The sequence below is a fragment of the Conger conger genome, chromosome 6 (genome assembly GCF_963514075.1).
Source record: "Conger conger chromosome 6, fConCon1.1, whole genome shotgun sequence".
Classification (NCBI taxonomy): Eukaryota; Metazoa; Chordata; class Actinopteri; order Anguilliformes; family Congridae; genus Conger; species Conger conger.
The window spans coordinates 28,256,198-28,278,939 of NC_083765.1; the positions used below are offsets into that span (position 1 = coordinate 28,256,198).

At 39.5% G+C, this 22,742-nt stretch overlaps 1 long non-coding RNA gene across 1 annotated transcript; it reads left to right on the forward strand.

Moving 5' to 3' along the window:
• Positions 1-7,743: 7,743 nt before the first annotated feature.
• LOC133130030 (uncharacterized) lies at positions 7,744-18,463 on the forward strand. Its single transcript, XR_009708894.1, has 2 exons — positions 7,744-7,866; positions 17,662-18,463. It is a non-coding gene; the product is annotated as an uncharacterized LOC133130030 (long non-coding RNA).
• Positions 18,464-22,742: the final 4,279 nt, after the last annotated feature.

Genomic DNA, 22,742 nt, shown 5'->3' on the forward strand with positions numbered 1-22,742 from the left:
GCTCCGCAAGACTGGACAGTCAAACAAAACTGGACTGCAAACAAACTTCCAGAAAAAGTGAGCAGTATTGTCAATTCAATTCAATTCAGTTTTATTCGTATAATGCTTCTTTTTTTCTTTTTCTTTTTTACAGAGGCTCCATAACAAATAGAAAAACACACTGCCACACTAAGACTGATGTCCATGCTCTGCCACAATCCCTGCTATGAGGAATATCCAATTTACTGCTACAAGAATCCCCAAAGCAAAGAGTGAAATCTCAGTGTTAAATCATAGCTTTACAGTCTTTGGATATTGGCCTCTGGGGACACTCCAAAAAAAAAAAATCCAGTCTTGGCACACTTGACCTTGAAGATCTGAAATATAGAAAATGCCCATGTATTGTGTTTCCACCCTGCTGTCCAGTTGATGAGAGCTGAAGATTGGACTGCATATAAACAAGCAGACACATAAACGAAAGGAAACTACACTCTAGATGTGGGTAATGACTAGCACCACGCCTCACAAACACAATGCGTTTTATTACAGTACTACACGAGAAGGTCAGGCCACCAAGGAGACAGGCAAAAACACCAGCTATGTGTTTAAAATGTGGATTATATTTCAGGAATCCATGACATAAATGTGCTACAGCCTAGCCTTAGATTATGAACACATCTTCATCGCACGCAGCCCGAATGAAAAGCACACAGAACATTGCTGCATATCATTGTTTTTTTTTACAAGTGCTCTCCATTTCAGAATGAAAATAACAGTTTTCCCAATTGACACGCAGCGCTGAAGAGAGCCAGCGCAGCGGAGGTGCACACACTCTGAATTCAAGACCAATGTCTCAGAGCCATCTGCAATCCTGTCACCTCACGTTTCCATGGCAGTCCACGGCCTGGTGAGGAATCAGGCACAGAGCGGGAAGCAGTGCTGATGGCAGTCGGGGGTGTAGACACTGCAGCCTATAATGAAACTATATGGGCTGAGTTGTTTTATTGTTGCCATCTCTGGACTGACAGGCAGAATAGAATCCATTATTGCATTGTCTCATATGGACATATTTCAAGAATCTAAGAGCTAATAAAAGGCCATTAAGCTGCCTGAATCTGTCAAGATCTGACTACCCATCAGCCATTACAATTTCTGACTACTGGTTTATTAAATACACACCACTAATTCCCTTATGCAAGTATTGGTTGGGGTATAGCCCATCAGTATTTTCAATATCGCAAGATTATTGGTATTGAAAATGCTGACCGGCAATGCTCAATCCAACCGCAGAATATTGACTGTCAGCCATAAAATAAGCAATTTCCTGTATGGTTGCCATTAGCTTCATTAATTTGATATGCTGAATAGCCTGAAATTAATCTTGGCTAAGAGGTCTGTTAGTGTCAATATGCATGCCTTCTCAATTTAATATCAAATTAAAATGGTTTATCAGGAGCACAAGAAACCCCACTATTATATAATATTATGATTATTATGATCATTGTTATTATTAAGAACATAGAGCTTACTTTTCAGAGAGGGCCTTTAAGTTACTCCTTAGTGAGACAAGCAAGATCTATAAGTATGCATATGTATGATTATCTATAAATATTCCACATAATAAATACATTTATTGCCACATTAAGGATCAGACTGCCCAATGGAAAACAGTCCTGACGTAGTTCAGACTGTCCTCCTTCATGTTATACATTTACAATTGGGGTAACGTATTGCCGTATATCCCTGCGTTTTCTCAGGTTTCTGTTTTCCACCAGTCACCCTGACTGATGTGACTAATTAGCCAGTACATAAACATTACCACAGCGTCACGCTCTTTTATCTAAATGGATATGTTAAACCTCATTCAATAAAAAATAGCTTAAAAAAAGAGAATGATCCAAATTCAACCTTTTCTGTAAATGTGTCCAGTGAATTGACATCATTTCACACTTCAGTTGAAGTGTTATTATCCTGATCTAAAAAGCATTGTTTTGACAATGGAAGGGTGAATGCTGCCAGCAACACAACACAAACACAACACGAGTCCACAAATGACAAACTCAAAATAAAATGGTTACTATTCTTGAACCCTTTTGACTACAGGCATAATCCTGGTCTCAATTTTACATGCTATTTATTATTTTAAAAAATCAGGCTTTCTCCATATTTATAAGCATCTTGAATAATAATACAATATTTTGAGAATATATTTAGATTTTCACCAATATAAAATGGGGTCACGTCACTGAAAAAATACCCTCTATTGTGTCGTCAACGGTGTTTTCACTGTCTTCCTCAGAAATATTCGCTCAGATGAAAGATTCCTTGGGAGTCCTCCAAGTCCTTCAAAGTCCTATATTTAGATATAGACATCGCAATATAATTTTTTGGTTGTAAAACATCAACCTTTTTTGGCATAAACTCTCAAGAACTGTTTTTCAAAGCACAAGACTCTCAGTATGTGAAAATGCTACGGTTTCATTGCACAGGCAAAAACATGCTGTGCCATTTTATGTAAACCTTACAAACTATACACCTTTGGAAACGTAATGTCATTAGCTAAAATGCCTTTCAGTCATCACTTCAATAACATGCTCATAGCCGGTATTTGCACTGTATTTTCTTATATACAAATGGGGGTAACACATATACTGTGCAACTGCATTACTGATAGTGGTCAGAGAAGCTTGTACATGGGCTCATCGTAAGTAATAGCATTCTTGTACTACCTACAAGTACTTTTGTAGAAATATGCAATGGGGAAACAGAGAACAACGTTTCTTGAAGTTCTATTCAAGTTTCATTCTCTAGAAGTTTCTCTGAGTTAGCACATTTTTTAAATTAGAATCTATTGTGCATTTGGTTTGCTAGACTTTTACCGTGGAATGGAAACTGACATTATTTCTTGTAGTATGTGGATTTCCAAAATGCAGAGAAGGCAAAGTCACAGTTGTTTTGCCACCAAAGTGTTACAAAATAAGTCGCTAAAGCAATGGCAGTAAAATAGATTATTGATATAGGGCCATGAATTCTAAAGCTTTCAAGTGGTATATCCAGTTACAATAGTGATCAAACATCGCACCGTGAAAAAAGGAATGAATGCACGAACACCCGCACAGGCCCAGCCCTGTGCCGGTGAGATGAAAGTGTTTACAGGATGCTCAGTAGCTTTCCAAGCAGAGAGTGGTATTGGTGAAATGATGTAAGAAGATATACCTGGCGCTTACTTTTTATTTTTATATTTGATTACTCATACTTGTGACAAAAAAATCAGCCGTATGAATAACAACTAGAAATTATAATTATAATAATATTTTGTTGTTCTTCCTTTGTGTCATGGCCTAATGTTTGACTCCAATAAAGCACAGTGAAATTCATCTGTTTTAATTGTCCATGTTCAATGAATTCTTTCCTCACTCCACAGTGCAGTTACAAAATTACTGCAGATCAGTTTCTCTACAATATTGGCACATCATTATGCCTGCTAACATGATGGACAGATAATTATGCCAGCTCCCCTGATTGCCTTTATGTGTAATCAAATACTAAATTTGTATATATCAAGGTGCCTAATTAACGAGCCAAACTGTAGAACATTTCTTGTGATGTGTGACATGAACTGACATTCACTGCCACAGAGACTTTCTATCACTTCATCTCTTTTTGCTGGACACACCACTACTCTGCCCCCCCCCCCCCAATTAGTATTAAATGTCTTTCATGAACTTTCTCATTAAGTTTCAGCTTCAGAGAAATCACATTTTGTCTTCGCACACAATCTGCCATTGTTTCCGCCAGTCCGCCTTCAGGATAGGACAGGGATATGTAATAAGTCGGCTATAAATTGAAGGTTAATTGCAGGTGTTTTCTGACCTTTATTAGTGAATTAGTGAAGCACCTTTGTGTGATAATGAGCAAACATTTATGCTGATTTCATCTGGATGCTCTGGTTCATCATGAGAAACAGGCGTTTAAATCTGAGTAAAGCAGAAATGTGTATGCATATGTTTACTGAAATTCTATTCAGACTTCCTCTGGACTGGTGAAACCCCATGGGGGCAGTGTAGGAATGCACGGCCAGGCCAGGGCCTGCATGTGTTTTATTCTCCAAATGCTGTTTGTAGTGTCAATGACGTAACCAAACACATGAGAGTTTTTATCCAATGGGTGTGTGAAATGCAATGGTCTGGTAGAGAGATTTCATATGAAACTTACAGCTCTGTAGTGGTATTCGAGTTCTTAAAATGGATATAATGAATGCAACTATTTCTATATAAAGATGTATGTATTTGGACAATTAAGTATCAAGTTTTAAAACAACAATACATCCCACCTTGTTGCTGTATAGCCATTTAAACAGTTGAAAACTCATATTTATGAACTGTCATTTAACTGCCATTTCTGCTGCCTCATCACTCTTCTGATGCAAATATATTACTTTATGTATGAAATTACATCATTTCTTGTTTCATCAGCCACTTTTCAAAATGCCTGTCAAATATATGAGAACTGTTTATGCCTTCATAAATATGCATCTATGATAAACCATATTGCTGTTGGGCTACCAATATAAACACCAGCATTTTGTAATAAGTCTTCATGTCTCAGCCCTCAGGTCCATCATACATAAAATATAAGGAAATATGAAACAGTTTTTTCTTCTTAATTTTGTACATTAAATGTCCTTTGCCGGGAAAATGCCTTCTTTAACCCTTTTGGGTGTGGCATGGCATTGTGAGTAATGCACCACTGACAGGCTTTTTATTGGCTGTGGTTTTGCTTTGCCAAGGGGTGTTAATTACTGAGCTCCGTATAACTTTTCACTTACACTCCTACGCTGTCACTACTCCACAGAAATTCAACGCTTTGACAGTATGCTGGGAGATGAAGAAGATTCTGTGGAGAATCTTTTTTCTTCTCCAAATGTTATTTTTGCACGGATCGTTTCTCTCCCGGACACACGGGCTGCCTTGTGGGGCAGCAGGGGCGTGAGTAATTAGAGAGGAAAGGGTGATTAACACAGACCTGCAGTCAGAATGAGGAGACGAGGATGGGGATCATTCATAGTGCTGGATCACATCACTACCTTCTGATCCAGCATTTAGCCAACATTTAGCTGAACAGTAGAAAGCAGCTTTCTCATTGCGTTGAATACATTCATTTTAAATTCTAATTAAGCCAGAGTGACTGGCAGTTATAAAAGCGACTGGTTTGGTTAGTAACGCTGTTCATATCACTGCCTTTGTCAGATGTGGCCAGGAGGAACCAAGCGCAGACTCAGGGATTATGAGAAAAACGGGGCAGACAGAGCGTAATTCCAAAAACAGGCAAAGTTCAAAAACCAGGTGGTCAGTCCAAACAGGGCAGAGGTACAGAAATCGTGATCCAGAAAGAGAGAGTCCACAGAGCCAGTGCAGTGCAGAGCAGAGCAGAGCAGAGCAGAGCAGAGCAGAGCAGAGCAGAGCAGAGCAGAGCAGAGGCTACATCAGAAAGTAACATTACACAGGGGAACAATCCAAAGAACAAAACAGGCAGGTATAAATAGACTAACAAATGAAGTTAACGATTAACAGGTGTGGGTGCTTGGAAAGAGATGATGAGACAACAAGAAACAGCTGGGACAAGACAGGGAGGAAGTGCATATAAGGAGTGGGGGCGGAGACAGGAAATGGGGAGAGAAGTAAAACAAGGACCGGAGAAAAAGGAGAGAACATAGAAAAGGGAAAAACAAATAGAAGGGCACGAACATGACAGCATTATGGGGAGAAAAAAAAAACTTAAAAAGGTAACAGTGCAAAAACAAAATTCTAACCTCTGGCTTCCAGAGATGAATGTTTAAATAATGCATTCCATGCTTTTATTTTTTCGAAGACATCACGCATGAATTGCTTTGAATGATGAATAAAGTAAGCATAAAGCTCCCTGTGCTTCCACTTTATTTTATTATTTCCAAAAGTAACATTTTTGGTTTGTTTATGCGTAACATCTTGGGGACAACCTGGATGTGGACTCAAAGCAAACGCTTTCCGACAGGTGGTGATGTGATAAGACTGTAGGTAACATCCCCATCCCTCCAGAAGGTCCACCGGATGGGGAATGTTTGTTATTTAAGCATCACAGTGCTAATGTATCTGACAATAACACAGTTGAAAGTTACACTCACTGACAGTTTAAGGGATCTCTGCTGTGCCGCTTCTGGCAAGGTAAATTCCAACCAACAACAATATAAATTTGGGGCGCAGCAAACAGAAATATATCTACATTAGAAAAGACGGCAACATTAAAAAGCTGATTTAATTTTCCCCATTTCAGACTGTGTAATCAGTTACATTAAAATAAACCATGGGCCAGGATACTACCTCTCTCCAGAAATTATTCATTATGGCACAATACTTGCAGATGAATTCATGAGAACTGTTGTTTAACAACTTAATGATATATTTGCAATCTGCCTGCGGTGGTGTCATCTTGCATCATATGAATCAACTTCCATGTAGTTAATTATATTGTCCCATGCTGTTTTTAACTCCAGAGAACCTTAACTATGTTTTTGAGTTTATTGCCTTTAAAAAAATAATATTAATAAAATAAGACCTGGGGGTTTCACTTGTCCTGGCACTTGTTAATGATTAATTGCTCTGACTCCCATTAAAATAATGTGGATGTCATTGTTTCATTTTAATGAGGCAAAGCAAAATAAAGCTGGAAGGAGCTACTCGGTGCTGGAGATGGTATGGCACATCTGTTTGTCAGGAGTGTCACTGCCCTCCTGCCAGGGTCAAGGCTAACCTTCAGGAGCACGCTAATGTCGGCTCACGTTCAAGGGGGGAAATGAAATTACAAATTTGCTTTGATATAGAACCTTTGCACCTGGGGTGATCTGCAAAACTGCATTAAGGTTCATGGAGAACAATCCTGGAATAAGGCATATGGCTTACAAACTTTACACAAAGACACAACCCCATGAATCCCAGGAAAGTGTCATACTCACCACCTCAGTAGCTCAGTTTCATCAGAAGAAGAGACAATGCACCCCGTCCTTTGACCATTCCAACAAACAGAATCTTTAAAGACCATTCAGATAATATGGAGTCTATCCTTCAATTCATTTTCTCAAAAAAGAGGCATCATTTCGACCTCCATTTTGTGCCTTGTTTATCTGCTTCATTGCTTCATCATTTAAGCTGAGTCTTTGGAGTAACTGGTGGGAATGTGTGCTTGTTCGATCTCCCACATGGCAGGTCTATGGACAGGGAGGAGAGTGTGCGGTTAACATTTCTCCTCCAGGCCCGTGGGGATGGTGGTGACTCAAGCTCAGATGGATGTAGTACATTTCACTCGCTCGCTCACAAAGTGCATCCATGCAAGAGGATGATGTAACCCATTATCAGAGGAGTGTAAAAACATGGTCTCCCCAGTGTACTCAGAGCCTCAAAATTAAATAAAGGGCAGAGGGACATAGGAACAGGGGCAAAATAAATACATAATGAAAGATACAGACTAGATACAGATTTTTTTTTTACAGCTATATCCAAGGGATTGACGCTGTATAGATGTGAATTGGCCAGGCTTATGGTCCTGCAATGGAAAAACCTCTAAAATGTGCCTTTCATGAAAAGTTATTAAAAAAATGTATTTTAAATATCTTGTACTTCCAGGGGGAACTTATGGCAGTGCAATGACATGGCAATTACCCCACTTCCCCCCAATTTGTAACACCCAGTTGTGTAAAACCACACTCATGGTGCAATCTCCACAGCTGACGTGGAAGAGTGCAGACAAGCAGACACTCTCCTCTGAAGCATGCAATGGTGCCAACTACTTTTTCACGCTGCAGCCCACAAGTACAGACATGAGTCAACGGAAGACACTTGACGTGCAGTTTTAGTAAGTAGACCGCATACTCTTGATTGCCCATTGATTGAGGCGCTGATCTGGGCCAACAGGACCCTGGCTGGCTGATGAGCCAACAGCAGAAGATAATGTTACCCTGTGCGGCTACCAGCCACATCCAGCGCGAGCACAGTGGGGATTCAGTCCCAGACTGTGGGGCCCATTCACATATGGAACAGATGTAGGCATATGCTCGTTTTGGGTGCAGGTACCCTTTAACACAGTAAGTCACCCTGCAGCGCCTGCCTTTTGATTTTAAGTCTGGCTTTGACACAATATTGCTTTATTGCAAGAAGTTCTGGCTTGTTCTCTTTTATTCAACTGTCACACGGAGAAGTGAAATTTCAATCAGGCAGTACCAGCAATGAAAGGTCCAGAGTTCATGGCTAAAATACCACCCCAGATTAGGCATGATATTTGGAAGAAAAAAAAACAACTCTTCATCTACATGCTGGATTTAGTGTAAATGTTACAATATGGTAATGAGCAGTGTTAAAAGTCCAAAAACAGAAAAAAAAATCAAGAAAAAGGCATAGCTCACAGAAAATGTCACCTCAATCGAAAATATAACTGGATATATCTGTTCCAATTTACTAAGTAATTTACTATTATTGCATGTTACTAAGATATTTACTTATATAGTAAATTGCATTACTGTTATTTGCGTTACTGTCACCTTCCTGTCAGCTTTGACCAGTCTGTCCATTCTCCTCTGACGTCTCTCATTAACAAGGCATTTCTGTCTGCAGAACTGCTGCTCACTGTATTTTTTTGGTGTGTTTTGCGCACCATTCTTTGCAAGCTCTAGAGACTAGTATACGTGAAAATCCCTGGAGATCAGCAGTTTCTGAGCTAATCAAACCACCCTGTCTGCCACCAACAATAATTCCACCGTCAAAGGTCACTTAGATCACATTTTTTCCCCATTCTGTTGGTTTGATGCATGCATGAATAAGTAGGTGTAATAAAGTAAAAATGTTCCTAATAAAGTGCTCGGTGAGTGTACGTTGTACTCTGTCCACTATGCTATTATACTGCATTTAATAAGCACAGTATGGCACCATGCTACATGCTGTGCCTGTAGGATGGAAAATAACTTCCCAACCGATTGTGTGTGTATTGATGTGTATGGCATGAGAATAGCATGGAATTGGCGCTATTCTCCCGTCACAGAGAAACCTTGCTTCTTGAAGCTCTTTAAAGAGACAATCACGGCCTGTGGAAGCTTGTCCTGGAATTCACTGTCACCAGGGGACTGATGGTTGATTGGGGACAGCAGGCCCTTGGGGAGACAGTCTCCCACTGCTCCCTTCTCTCCCTCTCAGATCCAGGGCTGAGACGGCAGGAGAGGGGAAAACTCAGGACCAGTACAGGGAAATATTCTGTACAATGTTGGGTCACACAACTTGGTGTGAACGTTAAACAGCAGGCATCAGAACATGAAGGGTTGTGCTCCTGTTAGGCAGCGAGGCAGGATGGGGAGGGGGCAGGGAAATGCCGTGGGCCGGCTCCTGGAGAGCATGATGACATCATCCTGCCTCCCTGGGCAAAAGGAACTTTGGGCAGAAGGACCATTCTTAGCTTGCTCAATTCACCAGGGGAAAGAGATGGAGAGGGGAAGGCCTGTGGAGACCATGCTCCAGTGAGATACAGAAGGTCATACCACAGCCTGAGAGTCTGGAAGCATTTACAGATGTTCTTACACTGACCTATACTTTAAAACCCCTTCAAATAAACCCTCACCAAAAGGATTTCTGCCACTGCCGCTCAGAGAAAGTGAAAAAGGGCACGAGGTGGATGGAACTGTGAAAAAAGTCAGATGTTACAGAAATAAACAGAGGGCATGTCATTTGAAATGAGTTCATATTCCATTGCATGTGCAGCTATGGCAGCAGAATGAGTCACCTCTCAAATTGTTGTCAGTAACCCAAAATAAGCTTTGCTGCCTGTTCTGTCACATCCAAAAAAAGCCTCTTTGTTGGAAGACAATGCAGTCTATTCAGAATGTCATTGAGGGATTCAATGATTGATCATTCAGAAATGTAATTGAATTTGTATTAACAGCCCATGGATTTATAAGATTACAACAGAACAAAGATTGTAGTGATGATGAAGGAATATCTCTCTCTCTCTCTCTCTCTCTCTCTCTCTCTCTCTCTCTCTCATGCACGGATGCACACACAGATAGACACACAGAAGCATGTAATCACACACACACATATATTTTATTCAATGAATAGATGAGTTGAATTATTCATGCTGCTGCAATCAATTCAGCATTGATTGTAATTCAAAACCTATAATTTCATTTGACATAGGAAGATGTGCGACAGAAAAAGGAAATTCAGAATTATATACAATACTGTGCAAAAGTTTTAGGCAGGTGTGAAAATGCTGTAAAATAACAATGCTTTCAAAAATAGAAATGTTAATATTTTATTTTTAGGAATGAACAAAATGCATGAACAGAAGAAGTGAATGAACAGAAGAAAAATCTAAATCAATTCAACATTTGGTGTGACCACCCTTCAAAACAGCATCAATTCTTCTTGGTATACTTGCACACAGTTTTTGAAGGAACTTGGCAGGTAGGTTGTTCCAAACATCTTGGATAACTAGCCACAGTTCTTCTGTGGATTTAGGCAGCCTCAAATGCTTCCATCTCTTCATGTAATCCCAGACCGACTCCATGATGTTGAGATCAGGGCTCTGTGGGGGCCATACCATCACTTCCAGGACTCCTGGTTCTTCTTTACGCTGAAGATAGTTCTTAATGACATTGGCTGTATGTTTGGGGTTGTTGTCCTGCTGGAGAATAAATTTGGGGCCAATCAGATGCCTCCCTGATGGTATTGCATGATGGATAAGTATCTTCCTGTACTTCTCAGCATTGAGGAGACCATTAATTCTGACCAAACCCCCAACTCCTTTTGCAGAAATTCAGCCCTAAACTTGGAAGGAACCTCCACCATGCTTCACTGTTGCCTACATTCTTGTACCGCTCTCCAGCCCTTCAGCAAACAAACTGCCTTCTGCTACAGCCAAATATTCTCATCAGTCCTGCCACCATTTTTCTGCACCCCAGTGTTTTCGTGCATAGTTGAGTCACTTGGCCTTGTTTCCACGTCGAAGGTATGGCTTTTTGGCCGCAATTCTTCCATGAAGACCACTTCTGACCAGACTTCTCTCTACAGTAGATGGGTGTAACTGGGTCCCACTGGTTTCTGCCAATTCTGAGCTGATGGCACTGCTGGACATCATCTTCTGATTGTGAAGGGAAGTAAGCATGATGTGTCTTTCATCAAGTTTCCTTGGCCAACCACTGTGTCTACGGTCCTCAACGTTGCTTGTTTCGTTGTGCTTCTTCGACAGAGCTTGGACAGCACATCTGGAAACCCCTGTCTGCCTTGAAATTTCTGCCTGTGACAGACCTTACTGATGCAGAATAACTACCTTGTCTCTTGTTGCTGTGCTCAGTCTTGCCATGGTGTATGACTTCTGACATTAAACTGTCTTCAGCAACCTCACCTTGGAAGCAGAGTTTGGCTGTTTCTCACAAAGTTTGAACCCTCACAGCTGTTTCTGTTTCAGTTAATGATTGTTTTTCAACCTACATATTAAATGTATAATCATTAGCTCCTGTTTGGTATAATTGGTTAATCACACCTGACTATATGCCTACAAAATCCCTGACTTTGTGCAAGTGTACCAAGAAGTGCTTTGCTGGTTTGAAGGCAAGGGTGGTCACACCAAATATTGATTTGATTTAGATTTTTCTTCTGTTCACTCACTTTGCATTTGATTAATTGATAAAAATAAACTATTAACATTTCTATTTTTGAAAGCATTCTTACTTTACAGCATTTTTCACACCTGCCTAAAACTTTTGCACAGTACTGTATCTATAAACTAAATGCAAGCTATTAATAAAGCTTTTAATCCAAATAACATGAAAGGATTTTTGTCTTGTTCTAGACTAGTCCTTGAATATGATAGAAAACAATCATGTGAAATTTGTCACATTTTGTGCAACCAGCATTTACAAGAAAGTCCACGTTTTCAAATGTGACTTTTTAAAATATGAACTATAATTTTCTCATGTGATAACATAACATATTCCATTAAATAACATGGGATCCTTTTTCCTGGACTCACTTTATAAGTGGCACTATTTTTATATGTGTGTACTCCCCCCTCCAAATGTTCAAATGTGGTTTTTGAACAAACAATTTGTGAACATGTGATTTTTTCATAAGAGGGAGCAGCATTTCTTAATTATGACATCTGCCCAAAACAAATCCCTTTCAGGACTATCCAGACTATAATTCAGATTAGTCTGAATTTGAGAATTTTCTATATAAAATGTTGTTTGCCAATTAAGCAATTAATCCTGTTTTATCACCCTGAGGGAATATCATCAAATTAGTCTTTCCCCAAATTGTCACAAAGGACTAATTGCTGTTAATGTTTTGTTGACACATTCATCGGTAATCGGATTTGAAGAGAACAAAGTATTAAACAGTCATTTTAACTTCAAATACTTTCGATTTTCACAGCTGCAAAAATCTAACTTCAACTAAATTATTCATAAACTGTGCATATTTAATATGTTGATTCATAGAGAGGGAAAACAGCTAATAATTTGCATAAAGTATGGTTTTAATTCACTGCATATTGGTTGCAGTGGTTCACTCGTTCTTTAATTTCGAAATAATTGTAATATGTCCGCGTGACACGCATATTAAAAAGCGCGTTTGTAGTGCCGAAAATCCACAAGCGATACCGCTTATATATGGAAATATGTAATCCCGCTGTTGAGCATTTGTGATTCATACCTTGTCATTCCTCATTAAAGGTCTTATTTGTGAGCTGCTGTATGCTTTATATCGTCTTGTCGGGCACAAGTCACGGTGCAAGCCTTTTTTAAGCCTTAGAGCGAGCTCGAACAGTTATGTTTCTGGGCCTTACAATTCGGGGGCATGCCACTTCCCTTCTTCCACCAAGCTTTTGATGTTGTTTAAGGCGATGGTGCTTGCTACAAATACAAACGTGGATCTTTTTCTCTGAAAGGGAATGGGATTTCAAAAACATGCATTTTAATCGTACCAAAGGGTTCACCTGCTATGAACCAGCACTCAACTGCTGATCTTTGTACCTCTGGACACTTAAAAAAACCGCACAAAAACACGCATAATTCTACCTAACTTCGTAGAGTGGAAGGAAATGAGAGCATCGTCATTTTTGTTTTGTGATGTGTTCTAGGTACTTCCTTTGCCTTTGGAAGTAATCTCCATTATATTCTACTCACTTAATCAGAAGTAAAATAAATTATAAGTCGAGCATTACTATGGCAACTGACAAAACCGGGCCATTTCAGGACAATTTATGGTAGTGCTGGTTAATGGCAGGTTAATAGAGTCCCTTAAATATCTAGGAGTTAGAGCATAACATTGCAAAAATGCAAAATCCATTATAATGTTTTGCATTCCATCCAAAACAATTGACTACAAAACTGCAAAAGGAAAATGATGTGTCATATCATTATGTATTGTCTTTTTTCTCAATCTCTTTTTACTTTGTAATGATGCTAAATGTGTTATTTTCTGGGTTGGGTTCCAGGTTTCTGTTTTTTTGGTTTGTGTTTGGAAAAAAGAAGACATACAATATAGCAGCATAGATTTGTCAAATGCACTTTTGGTGTACATGTGCATGTCTGCAGGTGTATACTGCATATGTATGAATGTGTTCTGTAGGTGTGGGCCTTGGGTCAGACTGGCAGTAAAATAATGGATTCAGAGCAATGAAGCAGGAAGTGTTATGGACTGGCCTGTGAACAGAGAGACTCATGGGTACTGAAAGGCTCATGGGTCTGCTGGCTACGGTCACTTCTCATCAACTAAAGCTGTGTATGTTTGGTTCAGCCCACCGTCCCACACGCAACCACGTGTTTCCTGAACTGACACAATCATCTGTTTGTGAGCATTCAATGGCACCTTGCCCTGTGGAAAATATGCCATGCCATTTTAATGCTTGGTAGGACATGCATGGCAGTTACAACACTTTGTTATATTTTCTTACCAAACTAAACTGTAAACCATTGCTGGATGTGGATTGACGGTAATAGCATTTATGTGGCTGCCTGCCTTTGCCACAGAGAAGCCAGAGATCACTGCCCTGACGCCTTCTCAAACTCTGCCCTGGGGTACCACTGTATTTGCTGGATGTCATTCCAACTGCAATTGCAATCTAAATTAATTTTTTGTTAATAATTATGTTGTCATGTTGAGAAGGATTATTTACCTTCTTCAGCCACATTATCTCAGAAATAGCTATGCATTTAAGCAACTATGGGCTAGATGGTGTTAATGAATATGAGCCTTTAACTCTGGTGTGGAGAGTAATGGATTCTCATGGTTGGGTGAAGCAAAGTACAAAATGCCTACTTGCACACTTTTGTATTTCTGACAGAATCATATCTGACATTTATGAAGAGGTACTGAAGCAAATTAGAGGCTACATCTGACCAGCCAACTTGCATTAGCATTTGTGTGAAGTGGTACATATGGTATATAACACAGTCCTACATCGGCCATGGTGCATGGCCAGCTTTGAGAAAAAAACATCTGTTCTAAAATACCTTCCCTTTAAAAACAGTTACATAGAATTCATAGGATTTTCATGAGACATTCACAAAGCATATCAGTTGTATCTTCTCAATTTATTTCAAGGACAGAGTGATACATTCACAAACCATATCACTCAGGGAATCCAGTCAGTTTTTCTGTTTCAAAAGCAAACTAATATTATAATAAGAATCTACTTCATGTGAGGAATCAGAGAAAGCTCTCTCATCCCTTGAATGTTTACAGTGATCCCTAAAGAGGTAAGTAGGACTCAGTAAGCGTATGGATTGAATATTCAAAGAGAAAGGCCTTTATCTTCCCCCTCGGCCATTGCTGATTTGATTCAGCAAGTGCAGTGTCTCTTGATGCTTGGGGTTGACTGCCATTAAGATAAGTTGGCCTCATAAAAAAGGCAAAATGGATGAAGCCATATCGCTCCACCCACACGTTGGGGAACGGACCTACAGGAAATGGTCCAGCCCTTCACCGGTGGAATTGGAGCAATATGCAACGGACAGATAAGAGGGTGCAGATGATTTTGGAATGGGACTGGTTCATTATGGGAAGACATTCAATGCATCTCACTAACCTAAATATTCATGACTTTCATGGCACAATAATGCAAATGATACAATGAGGAAGTGGATTTATATTTCAGATTTTATCACCGTGAAGGGAATTCTGGAGCTATAGGTGTATGTTTCTACTGTATGTTTCATTCTAATGTTTTTGGAGCTTAACTAAAAAAAACTCTGTATCATAAAATGAGAGCTGAAATAGGAGCCACAGGTATTTGAAAGTTGCATTAATGGAAAAGAGCACCTTTTGTAGCTTTGAGTATAAGGAAAGTGGTTTTCCTGGGGCACTGTTTTATTTTTAAACTCTACTTTTCTTCCAAACATCCTAATGGTCTAAAAAGGGCAGCGTGTACAGTCATAAGGAATTGTACCCAATGTCCCCTAGCAAATGACATCTGCTTTGCTGAAAAAGAGGTTAACCCCACAAGAATTGCCCCTTTTCTTGACACAAGCTTGAAAATACCCCAGTGATGACTGCTATTGTGAGAGGGTGGGGTTGCTTCAGGGTCATCTCTGACTATGATATTACCTTTCCATGCCCTTGGAAAGTACAAATAAAATCTAAGTAAATACTTTTGGTCACATGTCCCGGTTGTGCACTAAATTAACACAGGAAAAAAAACATTCAACTGAGTTCATGGAAATCACTTCAAATAAAATAAATATAAATCAATAAATCTCTTTAAATGTCAGAGAAGTAAACATGAACATTTTTAACTAACCCATGGCGATATGTTTGCTATGTTAAGCGGGCTGCAGTTAACAATGTTAAGCTAGCTACACAGTGTGGTATATTAAGGGTCAAAACAGAATATGTTTAAATGATCTTCTTACAATGTTATTTGTTTCCTCCATAACCTTTATGTTCATTGGTCAAATAAATGTCAGGTGAGACTGTCCTTATAAAGAGGGCATGCGCCTCGGATAACGGAAAGTCCAAAGAAGTGCCTACTGAACTTGTCCTCCATGTTTAATGTAGTGACTAATAATATGGGCATACGTTTTTTAACTTCTGAGCAAAGTCTCCCTTCTCCATTATTTATACTTTCTCTGTTTGGTATACAACACATAGTTAGCAGTGTCGTCCCCAGTTGCCTCCAATGTGTTTGGTGGCTCTATAGGTTTCATAAATCACTGGGCTGTGTCCGTAACCCACCAAGAGCCTCCTCATCAATCAGACTGAAAGTGTCCAAGTGTTTCAAGTGCTACTGTCCCCCAGGGGGATGGGGGGTGCTGGTTACCAGATGAGAGATAACATCATGGCAGAATTTAATCAAACAGCGTCCATTTTGTCAACAGCCATTACTGCTTTTGACTTATTATGTCTATGATTATTTTTGAACGCATTTCTGGATGTTTTAAGAAGTAGGGGAGGTTGTAACATTGGTTTAGTTGTCACACCATCAATTTAATCACTATACACTCAGTGAGCACTTTATTAGGCATATATTTACTTACTTTAATGTATTACAACTTAGTAGTAAGTCTTCTGTTTCTGTAGCCTATCTACTTAGAGGTTTGTTGCGTTGTATGTTCAGAGATTCTCTTCTGCACACGACTATTGTAATGCATGGTTATTTGTCTAACTGTCACCTTCCTGTCAGCTTTCACCAGTCTGGCCATTCTCCGCTGACCTTTACCATTAACAACATGTTTCTGCCAGCAGAACTGCTGCACAATGGATGATTCTTTTGGGTTTTTTTGCGCAATTCTCTGTTTGCAGAGAATTGTGAATAGAAACAAAATAATTGCAGCACAAGCACAAACTGGAGCAAAAAGTCCTGAAATCATTCCCAGTATCCCCTACAATATCTGAACCTGAAGGCATGTATTCCCTGTAAAAGATGACCTGCATAAACATAAAGGAACATGTAGCATGTAGAATACACAGAGTATAGTCCTGATGTAATAACTCCACAAGAATAGCAGAAGGATAATATTATTGTAATGGCTTTCAATACCTAGGGATTGTTTTTCCTTTGCTTTTAAATATTAAATATTTTCTTCAACTAAAAGGATTATAATTCATCGAGTATTCCATTAGGCTGCTGTCCTGTCAGCCTTGATTTTATTTTCTGTTGTACCTTTCAATTCACCATGTCCTTCCTCTGAGACTCAATGCACTGTGGCCCTCAAAGAGAGCCACTGCCTTAATCTATACATACAGTAATATAAGATAGAGCTAATGCCAATCATCTTTTATCTGTTTCACACTAATTGTTTCCATCACAGTGAACAGCATAGAATGCACACCCTCCTCTCAGGTAGCAGCCATTTTATGGGGACAATATAAGCCTGCATTCACTCCCCCTTCCCCTCACCCAACCCCCATTCTCCTTCCAGCAGCATATACAACATTTATTTAATCAAGGTGAACCTTGCAAGTACATTCTCAACCCATTTAACATTGTCTTGATGCTTTTTCAAATTTATTTATTTATACATTCATTCATTTCTTTAAGAATCTAAGAGGAAATTGTTTTGTCAAAGTGCACTGTTTCAACAAGAGCTTCTGAATTGCTCTCTGAAAAGCTGAATTGGTGAACAGACGCTCTCCTTTCACTTAAAATACATTTCCACTCACGCAGGAACTTGGCCAAAAACTGAGCGGAGACTGAACAGCGGAGAAGCCTTTGAGTGAAAACGTGGCCCGGAACCAGGAGCTCACTCAAGCATGTTATATGGAGCAGCGTTGTTATTGTTATTGTTTGGGGGTAGTGGCAGACATTTTCAGTGCATGGACCAGCAGAAGGAGGATTTGGATGTTCACTTTCAAATTACTCACATATTTACAGCTTTAACCCTCAAGCGAACAAATGGAGTCATATCTGACCCCAGACATATAGTACTTTATTGATATTTTATTGATATCTTAATTTAAATGTCACTTGAACCTGGCACAGTTTAATGCTAATCTCTGTGTGTACAGTATTGTGGTATGAGGTGAATGAATATCATGGAATACTACAGTCAAAACTACAGTTAAATGATTTTGCTCTTATAAAATATAGCAGTATATTTTGCTCAAGCGCAGTTCAGGGGAACTAACGATTATTGATCGATGCCTGTATTGTGGCACTACGCTGTGTGATTTACAGCTTCATGGCTTTTATCTGTGATATTGGATTTCTGGTGTGTCCTGCATTGTATGTTACTATTCACTACTCGTGAGTTACTTTGCATAAGAGCATTTGAAAAAATATATCGATAGTCATACATTTCTATGGTTGACGAGGATTGCACTAGACCTGCACTGTGGCTGTGGAACATGCACTCAGAAGTGGAGTTTAAATGCAGGAGGAACAGTGTGAGAAACTGCATCAGATCTGGGGAATATTATTATTTATTCAAAAACTGTATTCCTGCTTCATTAAAAAATTATATCTGTGACCCTCACTGCCTCTATATATTTTAATTCAAAGCAACGATATAAAAAAGGATGCATCTGCATCTCTTTCACCCAGGCAGAACTGAATGATGTCACCTTTGGGGTTGATGGAAATAGTTTGGCATAGATTCCTGACAAGAGGAGTTAAGAGACATAGACACAAAACCAAGAGGCACAAACAATGTTTTTTTATATATTTTATTTGTCTTTTTTATCCAACTTTTTAGTGCTCAACCATATTCTGTCTCGTCCCATTGCTGTCATTCTCTGTCAAATCATCACCAACTGATGTCCACAGTTCTCCAAAGGTCAGGCACAGATGGTCTCCTCTGACCACAGCTAGCCAAGTTTCTTCAGGTCACTGCTACATTAGTTCCTCCCAATGGTGTGCCACACACCAACAGACTGCCAGAGGCTCTCACTGTGGGACATGGTGCTCTTCCAATCAACATTATCCATCTGAACTTTAAAGTGCACTTTAACTGCTGTCTATGGGGCCACAGGTATGATTTGGGCAATGGTACCTCAGAACAATTTAAAATCCCTGCTTTGGAGAGGAAAGGAAAACTATTTGTGTTTCTGTGACATTGTCTGTGGAGAACTAAGTCGTTTTGCATATACATACAAATGCGGAAATGCATTTTGCTTCTGTCAAACTGTCATATGTGCAATTACACTCTTGATATTTTCATTGGAAAGTTTCTGCATGGCAGCAAGAAAAAAGGGGCCATTATAGTTGTCCTGTACAATGCTGTCATTAGAGACATAATGTGACGTGAGAATTATAGGGTTCTATGTGTCATTTTTGTCACAAGTTAGTTATATAAAAATAAATGCTGTTTTTATCAATATTTATGTGTGTGGTGTTATAAAATGCAATTCCAGTTTTTCGGTGTAATTCCAGTTTTTAAGAAGTACTATATCTTGGAACTGTAAAAATTGCAGATATAGCCCTGTTATTTTCAGGTCTTGATTGAGAATTCAGCTGCAGATGAAGACACTATGATATACTATATATTGGTTGTAGACTGGTATAAATTACAAGAGTGCATATTAAAGCTTGGTGTAGAATTCTAACTAATCTACCAATGCATTTTGCATTTCAAAATGTACTCTAAATTCAGTAATGAACCTGAGCTGCTGCACAAATGAATTCCTGAATAACGCTCCGGCACATAATATATTCAAGTCTGTTTAATTATGTGGGACACGGTTACATTGATTTTTTTTATGGTTAAACAATTCCCCCTTGCTAGTGAATGGCATCTAAATGATTTATCCCAATTAGTAATGTGTAATGTAAAAAAGAGGTAAGGAAAAATAAATCATAGCTCACACACTGATTGATTTTTTTTCACATGTTACAATGTAAATGTTGTTTTGCTTTTTTGAAGACCTGTAAAAATAGATTCAAATGCAAGAGGAGGTTCCCCCAAGAGCACCATAGGCAGGCTCTCCTGTCCTCCCAGCAGGAAGACAAAAAATGCATAGGTTCTCATTCCAATAAATTACCAACTTCCCCTGAGAACCATTCTTTCAATCTGCTCCGTGCCACTATCCACACTTACCGTGGAAACCGTTGGTGAATAAAATCAGATAAACCCTTAATGGCTTTCCACCTATACTCCTCTATGGCACCTGCATTTTTACCCTCCGCTGACATTATGAAATTCAAAACCAAATTACCTGAAAGCCTTTTTATAGTCCTGGTTATAAAGCTCTTCCAAGTGAGGAGCGGCGCTGGCGTTGCGCTTCCCCCACGCTCACGTGCCGAGGGGGGCGTGAGTGCGTGCTCATGCGTGTGTGTGAGCGGGGCTTCGTCCTGTGGGACACCAGGAAGCTACATCACGCAGAACAAATGGCTCCGCTCAGAACACTGGAGTCCACCTGTTTGACCTCACCACCCATTTGGAGATATGTCTCATTCTGCATAAGGATCTGGCTGTGATGGGATTTGCCTACAGTGGGCGAGCTGTTGTTCATGAGTCAGTTTTATTCATTGTTAATATATTTTTTAACTATGTGCGAATCACTTTGAGAAGTTTGTTTGAAGAACTTCATTTATAAATTGTTTTCCTCAAGCACATCATGAAGTCATGTTTCCTTTTGGAATGGAGAGGCTGTTCTGTGCATCACACCAACCTCAATGGGCTAGGTAAATGAGTTCTTCCATTTCATGGCATATCACGGCTTTTAGTTTGAAGGTTTAGTCAATGTTACAGGAGAAATGCATTTGAATGCATTGTGTTTTGAAGTGACCTACTTTCCAGGCACGATTCGCTTGAGCCAAACACAGAATGATGCAGATCTCAGAGTCAAAATGTCAGTTCTTGTTATTACCACCCTGATGTCCATCTTGCATGTGAAATATCCACAACACTTTCAGTTCAGCACTGGTTAGGTGCCTTGAATCTATAATACATGAAAAAACACTGAATGAACACATACATTAAATGCAATATTCAACAGACAAAGTGATGCTTTTGAAACAAAAATACTTCTCTGAGGGCTGTGGCAAGACACAAGTTATTTTCCTCTTTACTCAAAACTCGTACTGTTTTGAGTAAAGAGGAAGTGCCACAGAGATATGATTCCTTCACATCAAAACAGCAGAACTTGGCAGGGGTGTCAGAGGGACAATATTGTCTGCTGGGTAATCGCTTCTGAAACATTATGCATGAGTGACAGCACAGAAAGGATAACATAGCTCAACACCACAACATGCAATCTCCATATAAGTGAAGGATGAAAAAAATATAACTGAATGAATTCCTAAGCAATACAAAGAATATTTTATTTGTAGAAGTATTCTGTCCCCTGATGGCTACTGGGTACATGTGGGACATTTTCAGATCAAATGTGAGTGATGAGCACTAAGACGTGCATGGAGCTTCAAAGAGGGACTAATGTAAATTTTTTCTCAAAGGATTATGTAAAAGCATGAAACATTGCATCACTATAATGACAGGAACTACTACAGGGCATGGAAAGCCCATGGATCCAGAAGTACTTATGAAAAAACCAAAAGCCTGCCGTATTTAATGCATGCAGTAAGTCTGTTATTTTTAGGATAGGATCCCATACCTGAATTCATTTCAAATGCTACCACCAGCATTAACTGTTTACAGTTTGCAAAATCGGAGTTGTTTGTAATGCATTGAAAATATCAAAATGTGTTACTTGTGAGTTTTAGACAGACTACAGTATGCTGTGTGTGAATACATTCCAATATAAACCTATCCCACATTTTCCTCCAGGCTAGCTGCAGGCTGAGTGTAGTTGGAGGTTAGTAGGGAATGTAATTAAAGGTGTGGCTCCAGGGGTGCTGCCCTTGGGGTTAAATAACAGAACTGGAGAGGTACTGCCACTGTCTCTGCAGCTTAGTAAAGATTCTGGAGCCCTGAATTTCCCCTACACCATCAAATCACAAGGTTGAACACGAAAACATGTTAAAAAAGAATGAGGAATTCGCTCACAAGACAGCAGTCCTTGTGAGACTTCCTTGTCATTAATATTTGCAGCCTAAAGGTTCTCTCACGTGTTTTGACCCTTTTTTGATTCCAGGAATGCCCCTGGCATGGTCTAATACATGTTCGTGCTGTGACAGATTTGGGAGTGAAAGGGGGTTTGTGGTTGGGGGCAGATACTTCATGCGTTCATTTGTACTAGTCCTGTCAATATCTCAAAAACTATTTACTGCACCTAGATGGCCGAAGACTGAAATTATAGAGCAGGCTTGTACCATTCAGAAACAAATTTATGCCAGAGCATATACATACAGTGTACACAAAATATACACAAAAATACAAAGCACCTCAAGACCAACCCAGAACTACTTTATATTTGTGCACAAACTCAATGTCAACTTCTGTACAAAATATGATAAAGATATCAACAGGTATTCAAATTCCACAAGTTTTCTCAAAACTGTACCCAGATGTCCTCAAGTGTCTCCAATTGTCATGATCTGGGTCTGAACTCATGTATCATTGTTTATTATCTTAATTTTTTTCATGTCTGTATTATTTGTATGGATTTGCCTGTGTTTGTCTGCCCTGCCGTGTGCTTGTGTTTTCTTTGTCCTGAACCCCGCCCTCACCTGCCTCTGTTAGCCCCTTCTGTTCATTTGCATACTCGTTGTTTTGATTGATTCCTCCCTGTTCCTCATTGTCTCCTGCCCATTAGTATTTAAGTTCTTCCCTTCTGTTCAGCCCTTGCCAGATTGTGCCTGAATGTTTGGTGAGAGATGCTGCCTGTTTTTGCTCTGTTCCCATGTGCGCT